This window comes from Phocoena phocoena, chromosome 8 (assembly GCF_963924675.1).
Source record: "Phocoena phocoena chromosome 8, mPhoPho1.1, whole genome shotgun sequence".
NCBI classification, from domain to species: Eukaryota; Metazoa; Chordata; class Mammalia; order Artiodactyla; family Phocoenidae; genus Phocoena; species Phocoena phocoena.
The window spans coordinates 100,813,724-100,835,462 of record NC_089226.1 but is presented as its reverse complement, the minus strand read 5'-3'; the positions used below and the strand labels follow the sequence as shown (position 1 = coordinate 100,835,462).

The following is a 21,739-nucleotide window of genomic DNA, read 5'->3' as shown; positions in this document are numbered from 1 at the left end:
GGGGAACTCCTCCTCCTCCTCACGAGGCGGAGGGGCGGTGTTGATGGCGACATGCAAGAAGCGATGTGCCGCTGTTTTGTAATTGAAAACTGAAAAGCACCGCTGCACGCACTGGAGTCCTTCCTCTGCCCGAGATGTTTTGCAGACTTGCTAGTTATTCTCTTCCTTTTAATTGTGTCTCCCCGTAACGTTTGGTAAAGAACAGAAAGATAACCTCCGTAATCGGTCTGGCTCTGTGCCTGGGCTGCACTGAAGGGTCTGAAAACCCCTCCTCTGAGTCTCAGGATCTCAGCTCTCAGGATCTCACTTCAACCACAAGTGACCTAATTTTTTTGTGACACTTTTCCTCCTCCCTGCCCCGGAGCCTGAAAGGCTCTGAACCCCCTAGATGATTGATTGTATTCCCCCGGAGCTGCCCTAGATTACTGTTACCATAGTGACCTTCAAATAGAAGTTTGCACTTCTACCCAGTAAAACAACTGCAAGGTACTAGATTAGTGACATGAACCAAAGGATACATTATTCTGTTACGTAAAATAGCGGCAAAAACTTACGGAGCCTGAAGCTTTGAATTAGAAGAAATAAGCAGCGGGCATTGTGCAGAGAGAACTCAGTCCTTTTCTAGTCCTGCCTTTTCTCCGACACCACAAGGCATCAGCAACCGAAGTTATCTCACTGACTTTCTGACCGCTCTAACACAGCCCCACATCCGGCAACTGCTATTTATGAAATTTCCCCTAGACAGCTATTAAGCTATGAAAGTTCTCTCAACACTGGACTATTGTACACAAAAGGCACTCTAGAAACATCTTCCTATCTCTTTTCCGGGTAGTCAAATGTGTGTGTCATATTCAAGCTGTGTTCACTGCAGCTACTTTGAATCCCAGCCTACATTACTCTATCACTGGGGTACCTCTTAGGGACCCAGTTTGACAGTGCAAGCCAGGGGATGCAGATAAATTCAACATCAGCCTCAGGTCAAGGCCATGGAAAGGAAGCCTCCTTCAGCCATAAATATGCTACACCATAATCTGGACTAGGAAACATTCAGTTCATCCTGCTGTGTTTTTTTGTTTTTTTTGGGGGGTACGCGGGCCTCTCACTGCTGTGGTCTCTCCTGTTGCGGCACACAGGCTCTGGACGCGCAGGCTCAGCGGCCATGGCTCACGGGCTCAGCCGCTCCGCGGCATGTGGGATCTTCCTGGACCGGGGCACGAACCCGTGTCCCCTGCATCCGCAGGCGGACTCTCAACCACTGCGCCACCAGGGAAGCCCAAGAATTTGCATTTCTAATGAGTTCTTAGGTGATGCTGCTGTTGCTTCTCTGGGGACCACTCGTTGAGAGCCACTTATCTAGAAGGAGCTATTGAGATCTTGTCCTTTGAAAACTCATCCAAACCGACGTTTGTGACAGTCTTCTTCATGGGATCTAGAGTAGGGGATTAGGAGGTTGGGAAATTTGTGCCAGTTTTGGTTTTCCTTTTTTTCCATTCAAGTGCTCCATGAATGATGAATGAGCTTTTGTTTAAGTGCCCAGTGTTAGAGTGCTCTTGGTTCAGTCCATCTGGGAGGGTAGGCTGGGGGGGAATTGAAATAGGCTGGGAACGATTAAAATTAGGCCCCCCCAAATAAATTTGCAGCACTGATAGCAGTTCTCAGTGAAGAGGCAGCTATTCCAAGAGGTGTCTATCAGCTAAGCTTCCTGCCATAGCACCACCCACATCTTTCCCAGGGAAATTCCCAGTGCTGATTATAGCCCTTTGGTGGGCTTTTCTGTCCACAGACTAAGTGAGGAGCATCTTACGGGCAGGAACCTTGACAGTTCTATTTGCAACACAAGGCCAGACCAGTGCCTGGCTCTCTGAAGATTTTCATAAATGTTTGTTGGATAAAGAACAAATGGTTCAGAAACTCCAAAAAGCAAATTCCCAGAAGTCTGGGGCAATAGCTCTTGGGAAGAATGAAACTGGAGTGGCCTGGATGTTTGTGAGCTGATCAGTGAGCACAACTTATTGCTATGGCAGAAAAACCCTGGATTTCAGATAGAGGTGCCCGGAATCCATTTTCCTGGCAGAGCCACATTGGTGCCTACTTGAGGGTTGTGGCTTAGAGGTAGTAACAGCCCCATGATGGGCACCATCTGGGCTGTTGTGTTCAGTGCTTTATGCTCTGGGCCTGGCACAGAGCCTGGTACACAGTAACTGCTCAAAATGTTTTTCTTTTAACTTTAAAAAAATTTTATTTAATTTATTTTTTTATTTTTGGCTGTGTTGGGTCTTCGTTGGTGTGCGTGGGCTTTCTCTAGTTGCAGCGAGCGGGGGCTACTCTTCGTTGCAACATGTGGGCTTCTCATTGTGGTAGCTTCTCTTGTTGTGGAGCACGGGCTCTAGGTGCACAAGCTTCAGTAGCTGTGGCTCGCGGGCTCTAGAGCACAAGCTCAGTAGTTGTGGCACACGGGCTCAGTAGTTGTGGCTCGTGGGCTCTAGAGCGCAGGCTCAGTAGTTGTGGCGCACGGGCTTAGTTGCTCCGCGGCCTGTGGGATCTTCTGGGAACAGGGCTAACTCGTGTCCCCTGCATTGGCAGCCGTATTCTTAACCACTGTGCCACCAAGGAAGCCCTCAAAATGCTTATTGAATAAAAAATGGACGAACTTCATTCAGATGGGGGAGCTTCAGCATCAGACGGGTTGGGCTGAGGTTTGGGGGTCCTGAGGATACTGATGGATAGTAATTATAATTCAAAGCTCAACATCTGAAAAAGAGAACATACTTATATAAGGAAGGATCCTTCTCTAGATTAATCAACCCTAAGAAGTCTAACCTGAATACATTTTCAGCTGAAAACTACATTTTCATGTAAGGGGTGTATTTGTTGTAGACAAAGCATGGCAAAGTATAAAGGACAAAATAAAAATGGCTATAATTCTGCCACTTGGAGATACTCACAGTTAAATTTTTTGGTATATTTCTCCCTTTCACTATTAAGATGCTCTATTTCTTACTTTTTCACCGCAGGTAGCATTATTTGTGAGCATTTCCATGCTATTAAATGTTGTACTACTAGAAATAATACTTCAGGGAACATTTTTATACATAAGTCCTTATTTGCATTTTTGATTAATCCTCTAAGAAAAATCCATAAAGTAGATTTTTTAGGTCAAAGGTTATGCATGATACATGTTGGAGGTGGAGCAGGAAATAAGTTATGTTTCAAGAGTATCGATGAATTACGACTTTCCTCCTACCAAGAGTTCACAAAAAATATGAGAATTGTTTCTAAAATAGTTTCGGAGAGCCACAGGTTTTTAATGGAGTCGATCGCTGTGTTACTGCCTTGGACAGGATTCCAGTCATCAGTCCCTTTGAAATGTTTCCCTGCATAATAAGCACATAGCATGCAAATGTCTAAATCCAGAAAGGAAAGAGCAAATAAATAAGCTTCTAAAATGTGAGGCCCTTTAAGAAACCAAGTAAGCTACACAATGCTTACTGGAATTAGGCAACTCTGCAAGGCAGGCTGGGTAAATTCTCAAGATGACAGGCCACTAAACTGTTTTTCTAGGGACAATAAGGGACCCTGCTTGGCACCCATTTTGGGAGAAGTGGAGAAAGCACACAGGCAGCCAGCCAAAAGCTTTAGTGCCTCATTGGAATTCATCTGGGGTCCAGTGGGCATCTGTCTTTGGACTGTTTTGTTCACTGTTTGTCCCTGTGCCTGGCAAGGAGCCACAACACCACACTGTAGGCTTCACAACCACACACTCTCCCCTGAATATGTTTCCCTGATTTCACTGGGCACAACCTGATGTGGCACTGTCATGCTGGGAGGTGCTTAGAGGAATATGAAAGCTCTCAAAAATCCAAGGTGACTGTAGGGAGATTATCAACTAGCTGTAGACACCGGACAGATTGTATTAGTCAGAGTTTCTGGTTGCATACATTGGTACCCATCTGGCTAGATGAGGCTTGTGAAATAAAAAATTTTATATATATATATATATATATATATATATATATATATATATATATATATATATAAATATATATGTGTGTGTGTGTGTTCCTGACACAGGGCTCCTAAAACCCTTGTAAATCCCTAAGTGATAAGAACACTAGGAACATCTTTTGTTCTAATGAGGTGACTCTAGGTGGGCTCCTGGGTGAACCCTGGACGGGGGCTGCTCACCAGAAAGACCAAGCCGTGATCTGAAGTGTGGAATTTTCAGCCCCATCCATCATCCTCCAGAGAGGGGAGAGGGGTGGGAAATGGAGCTAATAATTGATCATGTCTACAAGAGGAAGCCTCCATAAAATCCCAATAGTATGGGGTTCAGTGAGCTTTCAAGTTGGTGAATACATCCACGTACTGGGAGGGTGGCGCACCCCAACTCCACAAGGACAGAAGCCCCTGCACTCGGGACCCCGCCCCACCCCCCAGACCTCGCCCTATGTACTCTTCATCTATATCCTTTATCGTATCCTTTAATAAACTGGTAAATACATTTCCCTGAGTTCTATGAGCCACTCTAGCAAAGTAATTGAACCTTATGGTGGCGGGGGTGGGGGGAGGGTGTGTGGATCATGGGAACCCCTGATTTGTCCCCATGTTTGACAGAAGTTGTGGGTAACCTGGGGTCCTACCCCTGCGATTGGCATTGGAAGTGGGGTGGGAGCAGTCTTGTGGGACTGAGCCCTTAACCTGTGGCAGAGTGTCAGAACTGAGTTAAATTGTAGGACACCCAGCTGGTGAGAAGTATTGTGAAAGTGGTAATAGTATGAGAGCAAAGGAGACATACAGGAGCAAAGGACAGAAGGAGACATACAGAGCAAAGACTTGTAGGTTTTTCCAATACAAAGGTGCACAAGGACTTATTAGAGAATATTAAGAACCTCTGGGATGCTCTAAATCCACGCAGATGGGAAAAATAACCAACCACGCGATGGGGCTTACTCTAGGCTCCAAAGAACATACCTTCACCAACTTGCTAGGCACCCTCATTAGTCACCTTCCCTTGGGATTGGACACCTGTCTCTCCAGCTCTGCTTCCCCTGGCCACCAGGGACCTTGGCTACTTGGCTACCAGGAGCACATTCCCCCCGCCACTTCTTCACCTTGCTCATTTGTGAAGCCACAACTCACGTGGATGCATCTGGTTGGTGGAACCCAGGTCATGGGCCCTCACCTTAGCTGCAAGGAAGTCTAGGAATGCCCAGTTTGGAGTTTCTACTGTGGGAAGGCATGCTTCATATAAAAATATTGCCAAGGGCTTCCCTGGTGGCGCGGTGGTTGAGAGCCCGCCTGCCGATGCAGGGGACAAGGTTTGTGCCCTGCTCTGGGAAGATCTCACATGCCGTGGAGCGGCTGGGCCCGTGAGCCGTGGCTGCTAAGTCTGCGCGTCCGGAGCCTGTGCTCCGCAACGGAAGAGGCCACAACAGTGAGAGGCCCGCGTACCGCAAAAAAAAAAAAAAAAAATTGCCAAAATGTAGGGGGAATCTTGAAAAGATTGGGTAGCTGCAAATGACAAATATCCATTATCCAATGAATGAAAACTACTGGGGCAAAAAAAAGCAACACAGTCAAAGATTTTGTGGCATAAATTATTTGGGTATTAGAGGATTTCAGAGAAAGGAAAGGAACTTGTGAGCAGTGGTTTGGCACAGACAATCTTGAATTTGGTACAAAGGAAATAAAGGATTTGAATTGGAAGAGGAAACAGAAACAGAGGGCATTTCAGGTGGGAAATTCAGCTTGGGCAAAGGCATGGAGAAGGAGGGGGCTGTATAATTTGTTGTCCAAACCAGCACACTTGAGGGTAAAAGTGTAACCGAGCAGGACCCTATGAGGCCTTCCCAGGACAGATCCCCCCATGTCCTGTGCCTGCCTTTTGTTTTCATAAAAACTTTAGATTCCTAGGTCTTCCCGAGTTCCAAAGAATAGATTTAATCAAAGTGTGAAAATGCAGAAACAAAGGAAAACATTCAAGCAAGACAAAAAAATAATAGTTTAACCATTAAACAAAGTCGAGGACCTTTAGTTCCTCCTCAGGGGCTAAGATAATATTCTGAGCCATGTCCTTTGAGCTGTTTTGCAAATACAGAAACCCCCACCAGGTGGGAGAAGTTAACTGTATGCTGACCATGAACATGTGGACCCCAGACTGGTTGGAACCAGAAGGTTGATGATGTTGACTCCTGATTGCCTCACCACCAACCGATCAGAAGAATGTCCACGAGCCGATTGTGTACCCTGCAACCCTCTCTCTCACCCAGTCTTTAAAAACCTTTCTCTGAAAGCCATTGGATAGTTCAGGCCTTTTGAGTGTTAGCTGCCTGGACTCCTTGCTTGGCGCCCTGCAATAAACCTTACACTTTCCTTCACCACAACCCAGTGTCAGTAGATTGGCTTTACTGCAAGTGGATGAGTGGACCCAAGTTTTGTTTGCTAACAAAATGAGGCACTCTAAAAAATTATACTGGGACAGGGCTTCCCTGGTGGCACAGTGGTTGAGAGTCCGCCTGCCGATGCAGGGGACACGGGTTCGTGCCCCGGTCTGGGAAGATCCCACATGCCAAGGAGTGGCTGGGCCCGTGAGCCATGGCCACTGAGCCTGCGCGTCCGGAGCCTGTGCTCCGCATCGGGAGAGGCCACAACAGTGAGAGGCCTGTGATTCGCAAAAAAAAAGGGGGGGAACAAGCCAAAAGGAGCAGAACAATAACAAAATATAAAGAATAAAATAAAATTAGAAAAATAAAAGATTAGAAAAAATATATATAAATGAATCAGCAACAACAAGGTAAAACAAAACCCCAACCTAAAAGAAGAAAAAAGAAAAAAAAAAGGCCTTGGCTATGGGGGAAGGAGTTTAGGGGGGGTGGTGGAACTTAGGCAGGGGTGGGGTTTAGGGTGGGGCAGGGCCTGGGTAGGGTGACGCTAGAACGTAGGGCGGGGCCTAGGCTCAGGACCCATGCAGCCGGAGAAGGCCTTCGGGCGGGGGCAGCATTCAAGTGTGGGGTGGGGCCTCTGCTTAGGACCTGCGTGGAAGGGGAGAGGCAGCACCTGTGGAGTGTGGAGTTCCGGAGTTTGGAGGTAAGCCCTGGGTGAGGGTGTGTGGGTGGGGTTTTGCCCAGCGGTTGGAGGGAGTCTCAGAAGGGGTCTCCGAGTGTAGAGGTGGGGCCCTGGGTGGGTGTGTAGGGGCGGGGCTTGGGCTCCGCACTGTAGGAGGGAGGCTCCGAGGGCAGAGGATTAGGACCAGGAGCCCAAGAGGCTCCCCGGTGCCTAAGTGGACAGGGAAAGCACTGCCATGTTCCCTTCCTGTCCTCTGCGCCACCCCCTCTTGGTCTCCCCCAGGGTCTCCCCTGTCATCGCTGGACCCCTAACCGTGGGTGGGTCCCCCTGGGTGCAGGAACTCCTCCCCTCCCCCAGCCGCCCTTCAGGGGTGCTGGTCCCGTCCTGCCTCCACTTCTCGTCTCCCCTCACTCCCCCCCACACCCCACGTCCTACCCAGTCGCTGGGGGTTCCTCCCGTCCCCTTAGGTGTCCGTGGTCCCCCACCGGTGCCTGGTAGGTACCCTAGTTGTGCGGAGACGTGAATTCTGCGTCCTCCTAGTCCGCCATCTTGACTCCACCCCCATACTCATTCTTTTTTTTGAATTTTAAAGAATTTTAATACATACTTAATATGAACTATTTCAGTCCCTCTTAACATGTAAGACCCTGACTCAAAGTACTTTTATACCGTTATTTTCAAGTATTGCACAATATAGGTACAAAATTAATATTTATGATTACATTTTCTTCCACAATATATAGCGAAAATCTTTAAACCTTTAACAGAAAATACATTTTTTCAAAAAGCAAATATTCGTACATTTTAATTCCACCACTAAAGGAATATCCTGTACACAATTTAGAATAGTTGATGTCTTTAAAATGGGTATTTTAAAATTTCAGTAAAAACAATACAGCCTGAAGCTGCTGCTGCCACAGATCCCTGTAGTAAAAAGATATAAATGCAATACCATGTCGTAGAAACAATATATATATAACCTTAGATATTTTACAAACTTTGTACTAAAATAAATTATACAATTAGAAGAGACCAATAAACCCACTTATTAGTGCCAATTTTTTTTTCTTTTCTTTGCGGTACACGGGCCTCTCACTGTTGTGGCCTCTCCCGTTGCGGAACACAGGCTCCGGACGCGCAGGCTCAGCGGCCATGGCTCACGGGCCCAGCCGCTCCGCGGCACGTGGGATCCTCCCGGACCGGGGCACGAACCCGTGTCCCCTGCATCGGCAGGCGGACTCTCAACCACTGCGCCACCAGGGAAGCCCTGTGCCAATTTTTTATGAAGGAAAAAAAATCAGCCATGTCCTTGCTATATCTTAAATACTATAAGAGGCCATATCTGAGAGTATACTTTAAAATATACAGTCAGTATAAAATAACTTTGTAAAAAGAAAATAATAACTTTGTGCTTGGTTCGCAATGAAAAATGATGCATGTTTTATTTTTGTAACCAAGCTTGAATGTATCCTTACTATAAGCTTAAAAAAAAAATCTCAAGGAGGTTATAAAAAAAAAAAATCCCCCTTGGGCCTGAGCATTTTAACTTGTACGATACATCTTTTCTTTTTTTTTAGTTAGCCATAACAGGCTGGAATGGCTGGTTGGAATACTGCATGTTATTTAAGCTAAAATTCAAGCCATCTACAAAAGACTTCTCGTGGAGGCCTCCATAGGCCACAAACACATCAAAGGCATTACTGTACTGGAGAGGACTGAGGTTAAGGGGGCTGTCACCTGGGAACATTCCACTGGTACTACTACCTTGACCCTGCATATTAGGAAAAATAAATTCCTTGGCGTCAGGAGAAAGAGCGGAGGTTTTCTGCTGTCGCTGCTGCTGCGGTGGTGGTGACGGCGGTGGCTGGGATGGCTGTTGCTGTGGCCGTGGCTTCTGCTGGCTACCCAGGCCAAGCCCATGCCGAGAGTGCTCTGAGGAAGAGATGGCTTTCTGCTTCAGGAGGTCATTCACGTTCAAGCCGAGGTTGATAGGGGAAGTACGTGCAACCTTGTTGCTTCGGCCACTATTCTTCATTTTGGTAGAGCCGAAATTGGTGGCAGCAAAAGTGGCAGTGGTAAAGGTTAAAGGCTGAGTGGACCGGGGCATGAAGGTGAGGGCTTACAGCAGCAGAGTGACCAAAGGGAGGAGATGGAGAGCTGGACGCTGATGAGGCTGGGTCACTTGTGGGCATAAAAACGGGGACCTGGGCTTCCCTGGTGGCGCAGCGGTTGAGAGGCCGCCTGCCGATGCAGGAGACACGGGTTCGTGCTCCGGTCTGGGAAGATCCCACATGCCGCGGAGCGGCTGGGCCCGTGAGCCGTGGCCGCTGAACCGGCGCGTCCGGAGCCTGTGCTCCGCAACGGGAGAGGCCACAACAGTGAGAGGCCTGCGTACCGCAAAAACAACAACAACAACAAAAACCCGGGGCCTCTGGGTTAAAGCTGTTTTTGAGCTCCTTTTCCAACTCACATCCATTTTCATTATTATCATCCACATAAAACACCTTCACTGGTCCCTTTTCACCAGTTTAGTAGGAAACCTCAAATGGGTCGATCCAAACACTAGGCTCCTACGGCAGATTGCCACTAACACCATCAGTGCCCAAACCACTCTCTTTGGAGGCTTGTTCAATCACTGGGTCCACTTTCTCCCCTGCGTGTATACATCTAAACCCTGATCCTTCGTATGGCTTTTCAGGATACCAGTGCCCTTCATATTTCTTCTTATCTTCCAAGCTCTTCACCAAAACTGTTGACACGTCTCCTGGGAGGGGGCTGCTTCCACCACAGACCCGGCAGCTGGGCAGGGGCACGGGAGGGTAGGCGGCGGTGAGCCGGCCGGGCCGAGGGCACGCCGACGCCGCCAGGCGGCGCTCGCCCCTTCTGGCTTGGGGTGGCGAGGACGGGGTCAGGGGAGCGCGCTCACTTCTCCGCACAGCCCGGTGCCTGGCCCAGCGTCCCCGTAGAGCGCCCACTCCGCGCCGCGCCGGGGCTTTCCTCCTTCTCCCCTACACTCATTCTTTAAAGGCTAAACTTCTGGCCTCTGAGGAGGGTGAGGAAGGGGCTTTTTGTCTGACTGTGGGATCAGAGAAGCGATGTAGCTGTTTAACTTGGTATATAATGTTCAACCAACAACAATTGCTTGGGTTACGGATTGGGTTCAAAGGCCCCCAACAAAACCTGACCAAGTGGTTTCGCAAGGTAAGTGTTGATGTTTAAAAAGAGTATAACACGAAATCTAGTGGGAGTGATCCAGGCTGCTGCAGCGGTGGTGCACCCCATTTTCTGCCGTTCTCAGCATGTGACTTTCCTGTTTCTGGCATCCTTCTGGGCACTTTGATCACTGCTGGGCAGGAGGAATGGGGAAGGGCGAAGGGGAAAGCTCATGCCTACTAGGTTTGTCCCCTTAATTCAAGAAGGCATCCTTAGAAGTCCCCAAGTGGACTTTTCATTGGCCAGAAATGGGTCCCATGGCTGCCCCTAGTGGCAAGAGTCTCAGGGTGGAGTTTTTTTTGGTCTGTTTTCAGATGGCCTTTATTTAATTCAAAAAGGAGTTTTTATTTTTAACAGGGCACCCTGTATCCCTGAATAAAACCAAGTTCTCTGGGTAGGAAAGAAGGGTGACAGGATACTAGGTAGACAGCCTGAAGCTGCTGTCACCCCTGTCTCCCCACCTTTGGTAATTCCTGTGCTCCAAGTATGGAGTTTCTCAGGGCTTCACCTGAGTAAATTGATTCACCTCTAGGTAGATTGTAACTTCCTTTCATCAGCCGTTTGCTTTCCATCTTCCAAAGTGACCTTTTTTACCTTCCAGGGCCTTCTCTCCATTTCTCCCTGTCCTTGTGGCTAATATACTTTTTAACATCGTCTGTTATCATTTTAGTAGGATTTGGAAGGGAGGGATGACCAATTTGTGTGACTGATAACACCATTTAAAATCAGAGGTTGCCTAGAGCTCCAAGGAGGTGATCCTAAACACAGTGGCTCTTGGTTTTCTAGGAGGAGAGGAAGTGGGAGGGCTCCCAGGGGCAGAGTGAGGAGGTGGGACCAGAGCAGGAGGAAGTGGGCGGGGCAGGGTGGGGCGAGTTAGCAGGACAGAGGAAGGGATTGAAGGGGAGGGAGGGAAGGAGGAAGAGAAGAAGAAACGTAAGGAACAGCTAACATTTCCTGAAGGTTCACGAGGAGGAGCCACCAGCGCACTGCTTTACAACCTTCATCTCTTCTAACCTCAGCCACTCTGCGGACAACCCAACTCCCCCCTGGTCTTTGGCCATAGTGGCCAGAGTGTGTCTGTTTCATCCTCTTGTCTATGGCTTTAGGTCCTCCCAGGGTCACTGGGTAGCAACTCCCCAGCCCCACCACTCTCAGCCACGTGGGGAAAAGGCTTTCCCACAGGTCCCACTGGGGCAGAGTGGGAATCGGTGAGCTCCCTCCAGACCTTCTAGGGTGTGCAGAAGTCTTGGGGGGGGGGGACTTCCCTAGTGGTCCAGTGGCTAAGACTCTGTGCTCCCAATGCAGGGAGCCTGGGTTCGATCCCTGCTTGGGGAACTAGGTCCCGCATGCCACAACTAAAGATCCTGCATGCCGCAATGAAGATTCCACACGCAGCAATGAGATCCTGTGTGCCACAACTGAGAACTGGCGCAGCCAATAAAAAGAAAACAAAACACAAAAACGTCTTGGGGTTGCTGCCCCCCCTCCCCCCAGGACTTTCATACAAGAAATGGGACTCAGACCTCTCTATTCTGAGATTCCCGAACTCATTTAGGAGTTCGAGTACCCCTGACTCCAGGAGATGAATTTGTTGAGAAACAGGTCATGAGGCAGTTTTTAGGACCTCCACATAAACATGTCCCGTGATTGTTCTTAGACGATCTTAGATCCAGCTTTCTCCTCTTCCCCGCTGACCAGAGGATTTTTAATCAGTCAGGATGGGAAATGTGTGAGTGCAGATAGATTCTGCCTGCGGTTGGATTCCTAGAAATAGTTTTTATTTATATCTGGACTGTGGTTTTTAAACTCAAAAGCCAAAAATTTGAGGTCTGCAAGTCTCATTGGTAGTGCAGTCATGCTATCAAGAGAAATACGGGAGAGGGAAAGAAGGCACATAAATTTATTCCACGCTGTACAGTTTAAAAAAAAAGATATAGGAGAATTGAAAGTGAAAAGTAATAGTCTTCTGTTCCCCCTGCCCCCTCCACTTCTCCAGTCCCTGGCATTACTGCCAGGAGGCAACCCTTTAAAATTTTTCTCTATTTTACTTTATTTTTATTGAAGTGTAGTTGATTCAAAATATTATGCTAGTTTCAGATGTACAGCAAAGTGATTCCATTATATTTAATACATATATATGTAAATTCTTCAGATTCTTTTCCATTCTAGGTTATTACAAGATATTGGATATAGTTTCCTGTGCTATGCAGTAGGACCTTGTTGTTTATCTAATTTATATCTGTTTTGTGTCTGTTAATCCCATACTCCTCTCTCCCCTTCCCCCTTTGGTAACCATAAATTTGTTCTCCATGTCAGTGAGCCTGTTTCTGTTTTGTAAATAAGTTCACTTGTATTGTACTTTGGATTCCACATGTAAGTGATATCATATAATATTTGCCTTTTCTGACTTAGTTCACTTAGTATGATAATCTCTAGGTCCATCCAAGTTGCTGCAAATGGCATTATTTCATTCTTTTTTTTTTTTTTTTTTTTGCGGTACGCGGGCCTCTCACTATTGTGGCCTCACCCGTTGCGGAGCGCAGGCTCAGCGGCCATGGCTCACGGGCCCAGCCGCTCCGCGGCATGTGGGATCTTCCCGGACCAGGGCACGAACCCGTGTGCCCTGCGTCGGCAGGCGGACTCTCAACCACTGCGCCACCAGGGAAGCCCTATTTCATTCTTTTTTAATGGTTGAGTAATATTCCATTCTATATGTATATATCACATTTTCTTTATCCATTGCTCTGTTGATGGACATTTAGGTTGCTTCCACGTCTTGGCTGTTGTAAACAGTGCTGCAGTGAACATTGGGGGTATGTGTGTATCCTTTCGGACCATGTTTTTCTCTGGGTATATGCCCAGGCATGGGATTGCAGGATGATACAATAGGTAACTCTATTTTTAGTTTTCTAAGGCACCTCCATACTGTTCTCCACAGTGGCTGTACCAATTTACATTCCCACCAACAGTGTAGGAGGCTTCCCTTTTCTCCACACCCTCTCCAGCATTTATTGTTTGTAGATTTTTTGATGATGGCCATTCTGACTGGTATGAGGTGATATCGTATTATAGTTTTGATTTACATTTCTCTAATAATTAACGATGTTGAACATCTTTTCATGTGCCCCTTGCCATCTGTATGTCGTTGGAGAAATGTCTATTTTAGGTCTTCTGCCCATTTTTTGAGTGGGTTGTTTGTTTCTATGATATTGAGCTGCATGAGCTGTTTGTAAATTTTGGAGATTAATCCCTTGTCAGCCTCATCGTTTGCAAATATTTTCTCCCATTCTGTGGGTTGTCTTTTTGGTTTGTTTATGGTTTCCTTTGCTGTGCAAAAGCTTTTGAGTTTAATTAGGTCCCATTTGTTTATTTTTGTTTTTATTTCCATTACTCTGGGAGACGGATCGAAAAAGATATTGCTGCAATTCATGTCAGAGAGTGTTCTGCCTATGTTTTCCTCTAAGAGTTTTATAGGGTCCAGTCTTACATTTAGGTCTTTAATCCATTTTGAGGTTATTTTTGTGTATGGTGTTGAAGAGTGTTCTAATTTCATTTTTTAACATGTAGCTGTATCAGAATGGCTGCGGGTGGAGAAAGCACCCCCCAGTGGCCAACATTATAATCGCAGGTCCTCTACCAGGGGATCCTTAAGGGAACGGTGCCGGATTGTGGCCAGAGAGCTGTAACCGCGTCCTGTACCTCTGGACTGGAGTGGATGGCAGAAGCTGGCCTGGAGGACACCTGCTTAATTTCATCTACCCCTGGGAAGGGCAGTAAGAAATGATGCCTCTCTGAAAGATGTCCTTTCAGCCTAGGCTGTAAATTCCCAGCCAAAGGAGTGTCTCATTTATCCCATTAGAAAAGGGCTGAGATTCAAACCCTGCTATCACCATGTTCCTCACCCTCCTTTATCAGCCGCGGCACAAACGTTATTAATAAACTGCTTGGCAAAAAGCCTGCGACAAAGAGGGAGGCGATGCCAGACACAATCGCTGCCCCTGGAGAACTGCAGTCTAGGATGAGAAGATGATAGATAAAAAGATATTGATATTGACAAATTTAAAGCATAGGGTTAGTAATACATTAATAGAGCAAACAGCTCAAATGGCATAGAAATTATCTGATCCTTGCAGGTTAGTGAAAATTATTTAGTAAATCCGTCTGGTCTGGGGGCTTTTTGTGAGTTAGATCAGGGGTCAGGAAGTCATGGGCCATGGGTCAAATCCGGCCCTACACCTGTTTTTGCATGGCCTGAAAGCTAAGAATAGATTATACATTTTTTAAATGATTGAGAAAATCAAAGGAGGAATAATATTATTCATTTATTTATCTTGGAAAACTATTTTTTTATTGAAGTATATCTGACGTATAAGATTGTGTAAATTTAAGGTGTACAACAGGTTAATCTGATACATTTATATGTTGTAACATGATCGCCAGTGTAGCAATAATTAGCATGTCTGTCGTGTCATATAATTATCATTTCTTTTTAGTGGTTGGAATGGTTAAGTTCTAGTCTCTTAGCAGGTCTGATGATTATAATATAATATTGTTGTCTGTATTCATTATCTGTGCATTAGATCTCTAGGGCTTATTTACTACTTGTTGCAAGTTTGTGTCCTTAAACGACATCTGTCTTATACCCCCATCCCCCATCCCCTGGTAACCACCATTTTACTTTCTGTTTCTACACGTTTGACTTTTTTCGATTTAGCGTATGAAGATATCATACAGTATTTGTTTTTCTCTGTCTGACTGATCTCACTTAGCATAATGTCTCAAGCTGCATTCATGTTGTCGCAAATGGCAGGATGTCCTTTCTCACGACTGAATAATATTCTGTGGTATATAAATATATACCGCATCTTCTTTATCCATTCGTCCACTGATGGGCACTTAGGTTGTTTCCATATCTTGGATCTTGTGAATGATGCTGCAGTGAACCATGGGAGTGCAGATATTTCCAAAAGAAGAATAATACATTGTGACACTTGGAGATTATGTGAAAATCAAATGTCAGTGTCCATAAATAAAGATTTATTGGGAGATGACCATGCTCATTTGTTACAGACTGTTTTCATGTTACAGTGGCCGAGTTGAGTAGTTGCAGTAGAGACCTGTGTGTCCCATCAAGCCTAGAATATTTACTACCTGGCCCCTTACGGAAAAAGTTTGCTGACCCTGAGGCAGACGACTGACACCTTTTAATTTCTTCTATGCTTATTATCCTATTCAGAAACATAGTAAGAGTAAGTGAGGAGGATTTTCTCCTTTGCCATGTTGAGCAGGCAGTGCTGACGGCATAGCCAATGAGAGATGGTATGTAGATAGCAAATATCTCAATGAGATTGTCATTAGATTCCCATTAGTGTAGAGCAGGAAAATCTTAAAATGAAGCCTGAGTTTTCCATTGCTGTGCGTTACAAGGTCAAGGGCCTGCACTGAAATCCCGTAGTGTGTGTCTGCTTAGGGCAATCCTGGCAACCTTACTTGTTTCTTCTGAGCTGGACTATTGCCCTCCCTCTGCTCAAATAAATCCAGACCATTCTCTTCCAGGAGCCACTTCAGAATATGTTCCTTGCCATCGCTCAATGGAAAGAAATGATGTATGTGAGAGTATTGTGTGAAATGTGGACTAGAATAAAATGTTGGCTATTGTTATTTTACACAAATGCGATTGTCTGGGTTTGTCTGGTTTGCTTGATCAACCCTGGCACAGCCTTTCCTGCTGCTTGCTGAAGTCCTATTTCTGGTTATCCTGGGTTTCATCTCTGCTGCTGATGTCGGGTTCTGTCCTTTGGGTGGAGGAGAGGATGCCTGCAGACCCAGAGCTGCTGTTTATAATCAACATTACTGTTGTTTTATTTTTGTTAACAGAGCTCATCCTCTTTGTCTGATGGAACTCAGCTACCTTCCATCAATGTACAATGACCAAGGACATTGTGATGCCTTTGGGAAAGGGTTGATGGGGGGACGCAACAGCAACTAGGGTGTCAACGACAAAGTCCCAGGTTCCCATCCTCCTATATCCAGGCTAACTGCCAAGCCTCCGGGTAAATGTCTAAGTGTCCTAGACAAGGCATCCTGTATTTCCCTTTCGGTTTTGGACTCTGTCATCGCTGCTCCAGGCAATTCTGTTAATCATTTCCTTTGTCAAGTTTACCCAGGGTTGGGCAGATCCCATGAGCAGATTCCCTTAAACTCACACGCCCCTGACTTGTAAGCCAGAACCATCAACTTTCAGTGGGAACTGTGCAGGCTGGAGATGCCTCAAACCAGCGGACACTCTCCGTAGCTGTATGGTCTAGTGGGAGTTTAACACTGGCCTATTTTATGCTTGGGCAATGAGGCTTTGTGTCCAAATTCATGATTTTATATTATCCCTATGTCCGTCATTGTGGGGAGACCCAGAAGTTATAGTAACAGTCTCTAAAGGCAACACCCTGATAAAGTCCAGAGAATTTGCCAACGATGTTCTCTCCTTCTGCCCCATTCCGTCACCCACTCACTCCTCCACGCACTCCATTCCAGCCACTGCCACAGTCGACCACTGGAACTCTTCTCTCCAAGGTTGACAGTGTCCGCTCAACCACTAAGTTTAAAAGACAGTTTTTCATTCTTACCTTGCATTTCATATCTGTCCTCAAAACCTCCTCTTCCTTACCTCCTGTGATCTTGTACCCGGGAGGATTAGAACACCCATCTCCAGATGCTGCAGGGTCAGTGTTAGGTGTGACCCTCACTCTGGAATTCTGGTGTGTCTGAAGCAACCTCCACATTAGTCAACGGAAGGAGTAATGCTCAGTAGAAACCCCACCGCCAGATCCTGTAGGAAGGCAGGCAGAGGAGCTGAAGCCTTTGTGATGTGGCGTTGGTTAGTTAGCCAGATTACAACCTGAACTCACACCTGCATGAGAATGCCTGCCCTCTCTCTCAGCAGACATGTTCACTTCCTGTTTCAGAGGAGACAGAAGCCACAGGCTGGATTCCAAGCGGTCACGTCTAATGAGCCCTTTTCCTGCTTTATCTTGCTTGACTCTGCAGATTTTACTTCACCCCTCCTTTCCACTGTGACCCCTCTTGTGTCTCTACCCTTATTTATTTAAAGAAGTTGTGGGTAGGAGTTTACTAATTAATTAATTTAGTTGTGCTGTGTTGTGTCTTCGTTTCTGTGCAAGGGCTTTCTCTAGTTGCGGCGAGCGGGGGCCACTCTTCATCACGGTGCGTGGGCCTCTCACTATGGCGGCCTCTCTTGTTGCGGAGCACAGGCTCCAGACGCGCAGGCTCAGTAGCTGTGGCTCACGGGCCCAGCTGCTCCGCGCCATATGGGATCCTCCCAGACCGGGGCTCAAACCCGTGTCCCCTGCATTAGCAGGCAGATTCTCAACCACTGCGCCACCAGGGAAGCCCTCTGCCCTTATTTTATAAGTCTCCTTGGTGGCTTCCCTTCCTTCTGTTTGTCTAGACTTTTCTGACAGTCAGTTCTCTTCTCTCTTCATGAGCTTGGTAATTTAAACCACACTCATGGCTTCACTTACAACTTTTATGATCACTAAAGCCCTGTCTCCAGCCCAGGGCTCTCTTGATAGCTCCACATCTGCTTGTTGGATGTTCACGGGCCTATTCTAGGTGTTTCCAGCTTGACAGATGGAACTCTGGTTCCTTCTTCCAGGCATCTTGTAGCACTCTGCCCCAGGCTCGACGTTTGTGCAGACACACGGTACTACCTGCAGCTCCCAGACACGTCATTCTCACCACTCCCTAGCGGCAATTATGCTGCTGCGTGTTTCCTCCATCTGGACCTCCCTTCTCTTCCTTATTCCCCCTCCCCCAGTCTTCTCAAGATTAAGTTCAGAAGTCATTCCATCCAGGGTCGCCTTCCTTGAGTCCCTTTGCTGTTACCCTGTGTGCACACCAGTGTGGAACTCATTACACAGAATTCGAACTGTGTGCTTCTCTTCTTCTTTCCTTGCTGGCTTGTGGTGAGCTCTCTGGGGACAGAATCCCAACGATAGCACAGCCCCACTCTCTTGCCATTCTGCTGTTGACTGAAGGAAAAACGCACAACATAAGAGCTGTGAGTTTGGGTTTTATTTGGGCACCTTACTGAGGACTCTAGCCTCTCAGGAGCTCTGAGAGAACCGCTCTGAAGAGGCAGGGGAGAAGCCAGTATACGTATATGATTTTTGGCTGTGGAATACGTGCAGGCAAGCATACATCTCGGTAAGAGATTACGCGTGGTCACAAGGATCAGATATCTCAGTTAATGGTTTGGTATTTTTGTGTGTGTGTGTATGGGAAGATGCAGGAATCTGGGTTCATTAAAATTCTTCCCGAGATGTCTCTATCTAAGGGGACTGCTTCTCCAAAGCACAGAGTATCCTGTTATTGTTCTAATTTCCTCAGTGACTTAATCCTTGTAGGACTGGGTGGTGAGCAACACCCTTTGTTCCTCTTTGTTTACATTGCTCTGTGTGAGGGAGAAGCTTTTATTTTTTATTTTTTTGCGGTACGCGGGCCTCTCACTGTTGTGGCCTCTCCCGTTGCGGAGCACAGGCTCCGGACGCGCAGGCTCAGCGGCCATGGCTCACGGGCCCAGCCGCTCCGCGGCACGTGGGATCTTCCCGGACCGGGGCACGAACCCGTGTCCCCTGCATCGGCAGGCGGACTCTCAACCGCTGCGCCACCAGGGAAGCCCGAGAAGCTTTTTTAAAATCACAAATTATCCACTGATGTTAAAGTATATTTGAGAGTTCTGGCCAGAGGTTTGCTGTCTTGCTTGTGCAATCAAATCACTCGGGAGCTTTTAAAAAAGTACAGATTCTCCATGCTCCCCTTTCTGGAGATTTTGACTCAATAGATCTGAGGTAAATCCCAGACACTTGGACTATTTAAACTCCACTAGTGACTCTGTGGGGCAGCAGGACCGGGAACCACCGAGAAGGTCCTTTACTAACGAGGGACACTTTTATGAACTGCGTTATCAGTGAGCACATTGGCAGGGTTTGGTAAGTCCCAACCAGGGGGCGGCAGTGGTGCTCTCCTCAATCCCACAGGATGCTGGGGAGGTCCTGCGGCCAGCTCCCCCTCCGTCCCCAAGGAGCGGCGGGCACAGTGATGAAAACCGCGGAGACCTGGATTCATATTGTTTGCAGTCTCAGATCGTATGACAGTTACTCTGTTTATATAAGTTAATGCAGTTTTCTCATTTGTAAAAGATGGCTAATAAAAGTGCCACACCACAGGTTTTATATGATGAATAAATTGTGTGTGTTTGTGTGTAAAATTTACCAGTCTGACACAAACTTAACTCTCAATAAAAGTTGACTACTATTTTCTTGTCCTTTTTGTCAAAAAACGTGTCATAGGCTCTTCCTAGTTTAGAGCACTGATGAAAGCCACATAATCACCAATTTTCAGAACTAGAAGGAAACCTAGATTCACTTCCTCTCTCTGAACTAGATGGAGAAGCAAACACAGCTCATGGTTTCTGAGTCTGTAGACCCACGGACCCAAGTATGCAGTCAAATCTCTCTTACAGCACTTGGAGCTGTGAGGAATTCTGCTGAACAGAGCTTGTGCTGGTGCAAGTATATTCCGTTACAAGGATGGGTATCTCTCAAAGAGGACTGTGTCCACACATTTTTATTACTCCAAAAGCTTTTCCCACCGGCTCAGGGTTTTTTCAGCTCATAGCTTATCGTTTCTCATGTCTGCCTTCCTCCTTGCCTAGCTGGCTTTCTATTTCAGTTCAGCCTTCCCATCCTTGGGGAATTGGTCCCTCACTCCCAATGACTTGGTCAGTGTTCTCTTTTATGGCTGGGCTGGTACCATGCGTATCTTTGGCAGCAATGACGAGGTTGCGGTTTACAACAGTAAACTCAGTTAATGGATGCGAGCCCCGTTGGACTTTAGCTCCATAATCGCAGGGGCAATATTTGGTTTTCTCTTCCTTGCTTAGAACAGTGCCTGGCCCAGAGAAGAGGAACAGCAGACATTCTTTGCTGGAAACATACAGTTGTCACCTTCCATACATGCTCTTGGATTGCAAAAATATCTGCAGCTAATAGCAATGGTGGTAATAGAAAGAGTAGCAACATTTGATTGCTAACTATGGCCAGACACTGTAGAAACACAGTTTATTATATTTAATCCTTGCTACAAATGTATAAGCTATAAACTATTACAATTTCCATTGTATAGTTGAGGCAGCCAAGTGTAGAAAGCAAGAAACTTGCTCAAAATCGTACATTTTCAAAGCCAGAAAGTCCACCTCCAGCACTGATGATCTCTGCATTGTAAAGAAAGTGGTACTTTCAGGTTGGATGTCTAGTAGCGGTGACGTGTCAGGTGGACCAGAGGTGGATGCAAGTTAAATTCCATCTCAGTTGCCCCTTGCACCTCAGTTTCTGATCAAATAAATTTTTCTAGTGGAGGACTCCTCACTGTAGTTCCTTCATCTGTCTCTCTTTAATTCTTTTTTCCTTCTTTTGTTTTTTAGACAAGATTATGTGTTAACAACAGCAAACACCGGCATGGATGTAGGCACCAGAAATTCTCATTCAGTGGGAATGCAAAACAGTACAGCCACCTTCGAAGGCACTTTGTTAGTCTCTTAAAAATGAAACATACTCTCACCATATAAGCCAGCAATTAGGCTCTCTGCTATTTACCCCAAAGAGTTGACAACCTATGTCCACATGAAAACCAGACAAGGATGTTTGTACCTGCTTTATTCATAGTTGCCCAACTTGGAAACAATCAAGATTTTTAAGTAAGTGAGTGGATAAATAAACCACGGCACATCAGACAATGGACTGTTATTCAGTACTAAAAAGAAATGAGCTATCAAACCTTGAAAAGACACAGAGGAATCTAAATGCATATCACTAAGTGAAAGAAGCCCATCTGGAAAAGGATGCATGCTGTATGATCCCCACTGTATGATATCCTGTAAAAGGTAAAACTGTGGAGACAGTAAAAAGATCAGTGGTTTCCACAGGTTAAGAAGGAGGAAGAGAGGGTTTCCCTGGTGGCGCAGTGGTTGAGAGTCCGCCTGCCGATGCAGGGGACACGGGTTCGTGCCCCGGTCCGGGAAGATTCCCACATGCCGCGGAGCGGCTGGGCCCGTAAGCCATGGCTGCTGAGCCTGCGCGTCCGGAGCCTGTGCTCCGCAGCGGGAGAGGCCGCAACAGTGAGAGGCCCGCGTACCGCAAAAAAGAAAAAAAGGGGGTCTACCATGAGGTTTTTGTATAGCAGTCTAAATATATATACACACACACACACACATAATATATATATGATTGTTTTTTTTTTTGTTTGTTTGTTTTTTTGCGGTATGCAGGCCTCTCACCGCTGCGGCCTCTCCCACTGCGGAGCACAGGCTCCGGACGCACAGGCTCAGCAGCCATGGCTCACGGGCCCAGCCGCTCCGCGGCATGTGGGATCTTCCCGGACCGGG

General features: G+C 46.6%; 1 pseudogene; it reads right to left on the bottom strand.

Annotated features, from left to right (window-relative positions):
• Window positions 1-8,638: 8,638 nt before the first annotated feature.
• LOC136127226 (protein Tob1-like) lies at window positions 8,639-9,257 on the bottom strand (annotated as a pseudogene).
• Window positions 9,258-21,739: the final 12,482 nt, after the last annotated feature.